Raw genomic sequence first — 10,904 nt, forward strand, 5'->3', positions numbered from 1 at the left:
GCTTTCTAACGGCAGTTACATTGTTCTTAACAGCGAACGCTGCTGTGGCATGCGTGCCGGAATAGTTTACATCGTCGACGTCAACAAGGCCGTTACGTGCTGCGGGAATGTGTTGTTTCCCCCCAGTCAAATTAGGGAGGTAGCGGACATCTGGCCTCATATTGCTACTTCCAAGGTTGATTTCGACAAGTTGAGTCGGCTAAAAGCTTTATTATTTCAAAAGCATGTGGCCCTTACATCTGCTAGCGAGACCTACGCACTTCAAGTGGCAAGGTCATCGGCGGAGATACAGTCCCTTTTGAATACTAACTTTCCGACTCACTTCGGTGAACTTGTGGGACGTATATTTAATGCATCCAGCACTGCTGGTATTGCACATTTTTTCAAAGTCGTTGGTGCTGGTTTTGCTCATACCTTCTCTTCCATATTCGGTTTGATACCTTCGGCTATACATTCTATTTTCGGAAGCATTTTTGGGGGTTTCCCGATTACTTTGGCTTTATTGGCTGGAGTCTTGCTGTTATTGCTATTTTTTCGCAATGGCTGTCCCGTCACGACGAGATCCTGTACTGCTGCTCCCATCAGCGCAGCTGTGTCGTGAACGCATGATGCAGCATTTTGGAGCAACACTCCTGGGACATTTGGAGTGCGACTGGTCTCTGTCATTCAGACCGGTTTTGGATTGTGTGCAACCCGTGTTTCGGTGCCTTTGGTGCTCGTTTGAACATGCACTGGCTCTCTGTCTCTCATTGCAGCGCCCTCCACTGGTCGATGCTGATCTGTTGATGTTCCCGATTAGGGCTCATTCCCAGACTTGTGCACTACGGATGCGCTTGCTTCGTGAGGCAGTTTATGAGATTCCCTTCCTGGAGGAAGATGGTAATGTCTCTTTCATAGGCCCTGCACGGGGTGCCGCCCTGAATGGTTTTGGGGCTTTGGATCACACCTGCTCCATGGTACTTTGTGGCGTGGATCTTCCGATATTGACATATATCGAAGTGGAGGAACTCCTACGTTCTATTGTTTCTGTCTGATGATTGGATTTTACAAAATTGACACTATATTGAATTTGGTTATGTTCACATGTTACCTAAATTTATGACTTTGTTGTCTTCTCACCTTGTCGAAATACTTGTTTTAGATATTGTTTATATTTAGGGCATCCTTTTATGTTATTGGAACCACTTGCTACCGACAAGGGGAGGGTGTAGTGTGGTTAGTTTTACATATTCATTGCGCTTTAGCTTCAGGCTTTAGACCTTTGTGCATTTTGCCCTGAATATATTTTATTCATTTGCTAATAGCTTGGAGCCTCTGTGCATTTTGCTCTACATGCTTTTTATTAGGCTTCGTACTGTTATTTTTCAAATAGCCAGTTCTACGTTGTTGTTTTTTATTCATATCACACTGTTTTGCCTACTTCAGCACTGGAGTTCTCCATAACATATTTACTCTGTGCTTCAGTCAAGGATACAGTCTGGTACATTGCCGATAGACGTGGTAAGAGTTTAGACTGGGAATTCCTGCGTAGGGACATTTTGTGATCACGCTGACATGTTAGTTATAAAATTACTTCCTTGTCCCAGTACACGCAAGAGGGAGATTCCGACCAGGGAACCACAACTTGACGCTGACTGCCTCGTTGCAGATGCTGAACCGAGATCACAGGTCTTTGCTCAGGTATGAGGGCTTATATCTCCACAGTGATTCTAATAGGCAAGCTAGAAGCTTAACATGCTGTGCTCTAGACAGAACAAGCAGAGGGAGAGTAGAAACTGTTTGACAATATGATAGCATTGTTTTTATGTTTTACTCTCCTGGTAACTATTACAATCCTACTGTGTTGTATCGTTCTGGTTATTGCGGCTTACGCCTTAATATCTAAAATACAGTTGTTTTATTAAAACATTACATAAAACTTATACTGTCCTTGTCATTTGTATATGAGATCATATTGGAAATAAGAGAGTTGGTTTGGATCTGAGTAACCACGACTTCCCTGAGAAGTTCCAAAGATGTCATGCGCTCGGCTGCCAAATCATTCCTTCCACATGGGAGAAATGAGGCACTGCTAGTTAGCCGGAGCGAAAAACGGATTTAGGGTGACAGAGTTCTTTACACGTGGGTCAGACTCAGTCCCCCACACCGTTATAGATCCTGCTGCCTAGAAATCCAGTAGTCTCATTTAGAAGAATGAGAGCCCACGCGACAACAACTTGTGGAGACTCCTCAATTGGGGCTGGCAATTTCACACATAAAAAAATAGGACTGACCTATCTTTTTTAATTTGGAGTTCTCCACCCCGACTGCGGACTCTCCGCAGTCATAAACTTACCATTAAAATGTGGTTTTATGAATACTGAAAAAGTGTAAGTTTCTCTTTGTGAATCAGGCCCTGTAAGCTTACGTGAAGCTAATGGATATGTTACATCAGTGGAGATATGGCTAGCTCTGTATTGGCATTGATATGGCTTCATAGTGCTGTAGGTTTCAAGTATGTTGATTTGTATTGTAGTTGTATTTATATAGTGCCTCCCAGTGCATTTGTGAAGTAATAGCACACTACTCCATAGAGTGGTATCGATGGAACAGAGCATGTTTGTCATGAGGCTGTCGTAGGGAGTTTTTGATGTCATGCATCAGGACCAGAGTTACGTTTTTATTGCTAAGCCTCTGGGTGAATTTGAAGAGAAAACAAGTGAAGGCTAGGATACTTAAACATTAGGTTCTAATTGAAGAACAGAAGTATGTGAGTGCAGTCTGGCCTATGTGTGAAGTGTTTCGTTGTGTGGATATATCTGAAATTGCTGAAACTGTGTCATAAACAAGCATGTTGCTGCATTTACTCATAAGTGTTGGAGAAGCGTGTGAGAATAGTTGCCGCTGCTTAAACAAATACCATCTGCATATACACAGTTCGAATCACACAAAATACAGGGCTAAGAAATTGCACAGAGATAAAAGGAGCTACCCTTGAGATGTGCAAACTCAGGGATTGTCATTCAATCCACCCAAAACAGCCTATATGTAAGAAAAAATACATATAAACTTCACATTACAGTAGGGTCTACAGCACCCACAATACACTTTGCTTGAGGCTAAAGACTTTGGAGGCCTGTGCATTAGAATAGGCGATAGATTGTGAGACAGAAAATACAATTATTTGTTCAGTTTTTATTTAAATAGTGGCTAATGTTATGAATGGATTTAAAGCACTAAGAAAATAAAACCCAGCAATGTCTCTGCCATATCTGTGCTTTGGGGCCTCTCAAGAGTTGCGAAACTGCTATCAAAATTACAATTCAGTACAATACAATATTACTGCTTCTCTCTATTATATTCTGATAGATTCATTCATTCTCTGGCTTTTGTTGAATTTGAAGTGTGTTGAAGTATCCCTGCTGTGTATTTGTAGATGTGGTGGGATCTGATAGCTGGTCTTTTCATCCATGGTTCGACTACACATTGAACAGTACTGGAGTGATGCAACCTCCGCACTAGTAAATAAATGGTACTGTGCAGTGACAACCACCAGAACCATTCAATAGTGAGGTAAATCCCTTCCACTCTCCCCCACCCCCTTTTCAGCTAAATGCAACTATAACAGGGAGACTCATGAGAGGTATGTCTTTAGACACTAAGAAGTTGGTGGACAGTTCCTGTGTTCCAAAGGCTTTCTTTGGCCTGTTCAAGTACCTCTGCCCCTGTGTTTGACTCTCTAACATCCCTATTGCTCTCACTGTCTCCTTGGCCATAAAATCAACCTCATTCCATCTCCTGAACCCACCAAATGTTACTATGTTCCCTTTTCCTATGCTCCCTACATTTCGGCTTGATGTGTATGACCAGCTGCATGTAATGCACTGTTACTCTGTCCAGGAAGATACCAATGTCTTCAGGAAGACCTGCTCTGATCTACAAGGCTCCTTCCTCATTCCCTCTGCCTTGTGTTGTCCCTCTCTCTCTTTTCCTTATACATTGGAAGAAGCTCAGCTTCATCACATGCCACCCATGGCACCCTTAGTATCCCAAAATGCTTAAAATAAGAAAAGGCTTTACAAAGACAGATTTATACCACTCAAATCCTTCTTTTGCCTGAATCATGGACCAAAGGCGCTGTGGCTCAACGCAAAAGTAAAGACGTTGAAGGCTGAAAACAGAAACTTGGAACATCAACTGAAAAAGTCAAATGGGTGCATTGGCAAGCTCATCTATCTGCATCACACAAGGATATGTAATTGGTCATCAGAAAAGGCAAAAGGACCATGACCCCCCCACTAGAGCTCTAAACCACAATGCTCCTAGAAAGAACTTTTCAAGATAATCTCAAAAGTTCACCACTTGGCCTCCACTGGTACCAAGCCTCTATGATGACCTTGCAGGCCACCCTGTCATGAAAACTGATACAATGGATCATTACCTTAGAGGTAAGTCATCCAGCAGCCTTTATCCTCACACCATACAGGAAAATATACCCTGTCTGACAAAACAATGGCCCTCATTACGACTTTCGCAGACTTCACAGAAGACCCCCAAAGGCTGCGGGCGCCAGAAGACCGCCAGTGCTGGCGGTCTTCCACCCACCATATCGCAGGTACAGCCGGATTTCTGCCACACTTTGGGAGGGAATCCAGCAGTAGTCGTGCTGGCGGAAGCGCTTGGGCGGATCCCCCACCGGTGCCGCCCAGCCAGTGGGACTCCACCGGCTGTATTATGGGCAATAATACGGCCTAGCGGTGTCCTGCTGGCTGTGGGCTTCCGGCGGTGGAAGCCCCCATTCCTGTTGCCTGCTGGATGACCTTCTCCCCGGACCATGTAAGGTGATCGCCTGACAGGGGAAGGTGGGAGGTGTTGTGTGTGCTTGTATGAGTGTGTGGTGTCTGCGTGTGTGCATGAATGTGTGTATGCGTGGTTGTATGTGTCTGAATGTAGAAGTGAGTGCGTGTTTGCATGCAAGTGTGTGTATGCGAGTGTGAGTGTTGTGGTGAATATGTGTTTGCGTGTAAGTATGCATGTTTGTCTGCGTGTACGTATGCGTGTTTGCATGTACATATGCATGTTTGGATGGGTGTGAGAATGCATGCTTGAATGAGTGTGAGTATGCATGCTTGAATGTGTGTATGAATGTTGAAGTCAATGCGTGTATGGATGCATGTGAATGAATGCGTGTATGTAAGTGTAGATGAATGGGTGTATGTGTGACACTCAAAATTAGTAAGTGTCCATGTATGCGGGGAGAGCGGCGGTGTGTCGGGTGAGGGGTGGGGGAGTCGTCTACCGGTGACAGGGAAGGAATTCCATGTCACCAGTAGCCTTTCCGCTATGCTTGTTGTGGTGGTCTCATAATGTGGGGGTCTGCACCGCCAGCCTGTTGGCAGTGGGAGTGCCACATTTACTCTGGTGGTCAAAAGATCGCCAGGGCTACTACGACAGCTCTCATCTACCCAGTTAAAGGACCTTACCAAGATCAGACATCTATATTGTTCACCATCAGACATTTGTCCATTTTGAGCTTCCAAATACATCCTATTCTCCACTAAAACTAACAGATAAAGAATTGGAAGCAACCTACCTGTAGGTTAAGAAAATATCTAGCAAAGCTAGATTCCATTTAACACACCTCCATCTCCTACATTACTTTGTATAAGATTGAAAGTATACACCTGAAGAGTTTCTCTGCATATCCGAGATGTGGAAACACCAAATGTCTTTCATACGCATGACGCTGGCCTACTATTGAGAAAGTGGAGAGGCTGCATACAGCAATAAGTAATATTCCAGTGGTCACTATAAAACAATTCCTCTCAGAATAATCCTAAAACCCAGAAAAGATGAGATGTTATACAGAGTTTGCTCTTTTGGCATCTATCTTTCAAAATGTTGAAGTGCAGTGCGCTGGTTGAATTTCAGAGTTCATGAAGTGAAAACCTGGTGAAAGACATGACAGAGTACGCTATGACAAAGGAGTCCCATATGAGAAATACTAGAAGGAATTCAAAGGTGCTGAAACTCTAGCAGCCTAGGCTGGCGTGAACAATACTATATGTGATGTATTACTGGGTGACAGTTATTCATAGTCCCAAGGAAGATCTATGGTTAACTTTGGAGAAGGGACAGATACAAAAGGCACTGAGCCTTGACATTGCTAATAAAAAAAGAGGAAGACTTACAGAGTATGAGGGAATAATGGACCATGCATAAAAGTACCTAATGAAGATTGTGTAGTGAGGGAAATGTAAACAATACCTAGATTATTAATGAACCTTGCTTTCTGGGGGGGCGTGACTGAGCAGAAGTTCATATGATTTGTTGAAAAATAATGTTTTTTGTGTGTTTTGTGTTATATAGAAAATCACAAATAAAGACAAAGTGATAAGACACTTGTATTCCTGGATTTTCATCTATCAGTCAACCTTCATGTGACCAAAGTTATCAGAATCACCTTCTCTAACCCTGCTAACCCTATGGTGCATTTTCTCACATTTAGGTTTCTCACAAAAGGGCCAACATCTGCCTGGTGCGATATCAACTGAAGAATGCAAACAGAGAATTTATTTGGACGCAGTCACCTGCTCCGAAGACTTCAAAAAAGCAGCAGCAAGACAACTATTGCACTCACACCTAGGTCACCACACTACTCCACTCTCCAACCGCGTGATCTGTGTGCTTCTCCTTTAAAGAGTTTTTCACCGTCCACAGGGGAATCTAAATAAATCGTTGGTGATACATGCAGACTAGAACCTCCCCTCAAACATAACCCCCAAAATGATTGACCTGCCTTTCATGAAAGCATACATCTCTCTTCATGGAAGATATTATCATGCCTCATTCCTCTTGAGTAAAGGGGATCAAGAATAAATGTATCAGCAATATGATAAGATTACACCTCTAGTAATCATGCTCCAATACCAAAATGACTTCCTCTATTTTAGATTATAAGCCAATACCAACCAGACATAACAATAGTATGCATAAGCATTCCCAGCTATGTGTTGCACTCTTTTTCCCTTCACTCCACATTGAAGCACAGCTACATATTTGTCAAATCACCACAGAACCACCCCACAGGTCCTCAGGTTTGACACCAATATTCTTTCGCTCTAAGTCACACTATAACACAACACCCATCCAGTGAAGCACAACCTATGAAGTAGGTATCTGCTTATCCACCAAGAAGTGCTTTGGGGCTTCCTTAGAGGCATAAGGCTATATAACAAAGTAACCACAGAACAATGCAATCTACTGTATGTAACACATGTCAACTGGAGGTTAGTCATGTGCATTTTCTCCAATGAATGTGCATTGGGCAAAGCAACTGTACATTTATTCTCAGCAATGAATCCACTAGCTATATCTGCAGCCGTGAATTTACAGTGACACCAAAGAAAATTCATTTTGATAGTTAGATGCACATTCAAATAATAAAATGTGCTTTTGTAAATGTAAATCACATTTATTTGAAGATCGTAAACATATGATGAATAAATAGTGCATAAGAGTTGCCATGGTTGTTCAGACAAAAAAACAACATTGCATGCACAGACTCTCCCCCAGCAAAAATGGAAAAAAGCTATATTTTCAGACTGCACAACTCTGTACTGTGCACTACATTACTAAACTTGGACCCAGATTATAAATAGCCCTGGAGGACAGTGCAATATTTACTAGACCTGATAAAATCCATCACAGACCTCAATTTATTAGGTGCGATAATTAACGCCAATTATGATTTTGCCTAATAAATGGGGTGCAACAAGTGGTTTTTGGTGCTTTCCACACCAGTCCCTATACCCTGGTACTTACTGGCCCCTTTTCACCTGGTAAATTTTGGTGTGTTTGACATGCTGAAACTTACCTCTACAAATTTGTGGATATGAGGTACTAGGAGCAACATTTGCAATTCCATATATGTTCTGTATCAGGAGTTATGGCACATATTAGAACTAGCCCAATTGTAATCAGGCTCATAGCCACTAACACTCACTGCAAAGTTTGAAACATAAGTTAAGGGTACAATATTGTAGACTACAACCTCTAAACAATATTGTTTGCATATATTTTGAAATGCACATGCTGAATGACTACCATTACTCCACAACACAACATAGCTCTATGCATCTTTTCATGAAGATTTAAAATAATTTGAGGAAAGGGCTATAGCATTAAAAACAACCTACATTATGCCCTTCAGTACTTTTGAGACGTTTATTTATGTGTTGTAGTATACAATATACCTTTGTTTTCTTGAAATCTGTCTTTTTGGTTTAAGAAATATATAATTTATATTTTACAAAGTTACACAGGACCACAAACGTTCTGTAGTGTTACACCCATTGTATCAATACCAGAGGAATGAAAGGCTCAGATGCCCATGCTCTATATCAAATTCTTGTTGTGAGATCTTTACAGACCTGGAGAGGGCACATAAGCCTACCGTAATAAAGAGGCATATTTTTGGCATGAAGCGCTTCTTGCCCCTTATGGGAGGATGACGTATTATTTTTTCCACTTATGTAGTGGTGCTACACGTTTCAAGTAGTTTCATATTACCAAGAACAATTCAGAAAACTGCTTCTAATAGTAATAATGTCCAGTGTAGTTCTATTTTCATGAGCATTTTCCTTAGAAGGCAAAATAGTTCAGGAATGTCTCTCTGTCAAGATTGTCCTATTATGGGGGCTCACTGCTGGTATTTAGTGCAGTGGGCGAAATAATTGTCAGTACCCCAATGTACATTTGTTATGAGGGTGGGCGCTGATAACAGCACCTTTTATATGCGCTGATGTCATCACACCTCCTAATCTTCCTTGAGAGGGAAATGATTAGGTAGGGTGGTGCAAGTCGCTGGGGGGCACCAGAGCTGATGGAAAAAAAAACGTTAAGGAAGGCTGGCATGTTGCACTTCATACAGCTTGGCAGCTTAAAGGACCACTTTGAATTGTCCGATCTGCAAGCCAGGCTGGCAGCCCAGCAGTCCCGGCCCAGCCATCCCAGCCCACAGTAACTGACGGAGGTGGAGGGGCTAAAGCGCGTTCAGCCCAGTGGGCACCTGCTTGGCCTTCTGCACGTAGACAAGGTACATGCATACAGGGTTTTTTTCAGGAGATAAATTAGAACCCCATACTTTTAGATAATTGATAAACACATTCTTCCATTTTGACCAGGGTAAAGTGGGATCACCCAGAGAGGTCAAAAAGAGGCGGGTGAAGAGATAGGTTCCATAGTTAACAGATAGGAAATTATCAAAGAAAGTTAAGAGGAAAGCATAAATGAAAAGATAAGAAAAGAATGGAAAATTAAAGTAAATATAAAGAACGATGAGAGAAAAAAATCCAAAAATATAAGAATCAGCATACAAACGTAGTAGCTGGAAAATAATGAAGAAAGAAGAGAAAGAGAGAAGAACAAAATAATAAATGACACAAATCCATAACCACAATACACCATACATGTATCCGAGATCCGCCCCCTAGGAATCAAATAATATGTAATGACCATCGATAAGTACAAAACACAAAAAAAAATTCTGTTGAATACTCCTCTTTCAAATTCCAAGGAGATTGGAAGTGATTGCAATTAATATGCAGTCCTTCCTTTATGTTTGTTTGCCAGAGTCAACAATTGAGGGAGCATAACGACAATCGTCGAACATTTTATTACAAGACCGGAGGCTCATATTATGCAGTTTTTTCTTGCTTTATTTTTACAGCAGCCAGGCAAGAACTATGTTTTCCCAGAGAAAAAACGTTAAAACTACAAAGTGATATCATAAAGGAACAACCAGTAGGAAGTATAACAATATTTATGTTGACTGCGAACAACAAGTCCTCTTCTCTTGCTGCTCACAGTCAAGATAAGTACTCATTTCACTTGCCCATTTTTATTACGTTATTTACAATTACATGTTGTTTTTCATATCTTTATTATTCTTTTTTGTGGCTATGTACCCCATAAGTTTGCTATCGTCACGCGCTCTGCCGGTTTTTCTTTATTTCCACAGCGTCTCATAACATCATTCTGCCGATGGAAGGTGCGCTGCTCAGCTGTGCATTCGCTTGCTCCTGCTTGTTTCCTCGTGCTTTTCTACTTCACTCCGGTCATTGTTCTTGTTGACACAGAGCTTTCTGCCTGGATACTCCCCCTCAGACGTGACCTCTTTGAATCCTCGCCTTCCCCTTTTGTTGTGGTAGGAGTTTCCTCCCTATTCTCCACGCCTTCCTTCTTTCAACCACTCCCCTTCTGTCTCAACCAGATTTAACCCCTTTTTTGCTGGTGTTAGTTCGTTTTTTCCTTTTCTCACACATCAGCTTATCTGGAATTTATATATATTTTTTTTTTTCCTGAATTCAATATTTTTATTAGTTTTCATTATGTCTGCAGAAAAGGATTCTCAGTTATTTAAAGATCATTTAAAGTATTTTATTAAAGATTCTGTATGACAAGCTGTATCTGTTTTTATGTTGGATATTTCGAAAAATCTGCAAGCCTCATTTTCCAAGATGATTACTTCCAAAGAAACATGCGGCCACTCCTTCTGGGTCCTCTAAAAGCATTTCTATCAAAATTAGTCCTCCCACCCGAGAGGGACACTGATGATGATGATGAAGCAGATGCATTAAGTCATACAGATGACTTGAACAGATCTACAGATCCCTATAGTTATGGGCCTCCGGAGAAAAGGCAGAAAATTTCTCCTCATGACGGTGGTATTGCTCACCCAGTGTCTCAAAACTTAGTGGACCATTTAGTTGAACCAATGTTTGACCCTTCTTCACGATTCATCCTCATTCAAAGGAGTGGTTTCCCACGGATCATGTTTCAGACTATGTTTTCTTTTACTTGTGCAATACAACGGACAAAGTTACCAGGAATAAGTTGAAATCTGAATGCCCCCATCCATCCTT

This window comes from Pleurodeles waltl, chromosome 4_2 (assembly GCF_031143425.1).
Source record: "Pleurodeles waltl isolate 20211129_DDA chromosome 4_2, aPleWal1.hap1.20221129, whole genome shotgun sequence".
NCBI classification, from domain to species: Eukaryota; Metazoa; Chordata; class Amphibia; order Caudata; family Salamandridae; genus Pleurodeles; species Pleurodeles waltl.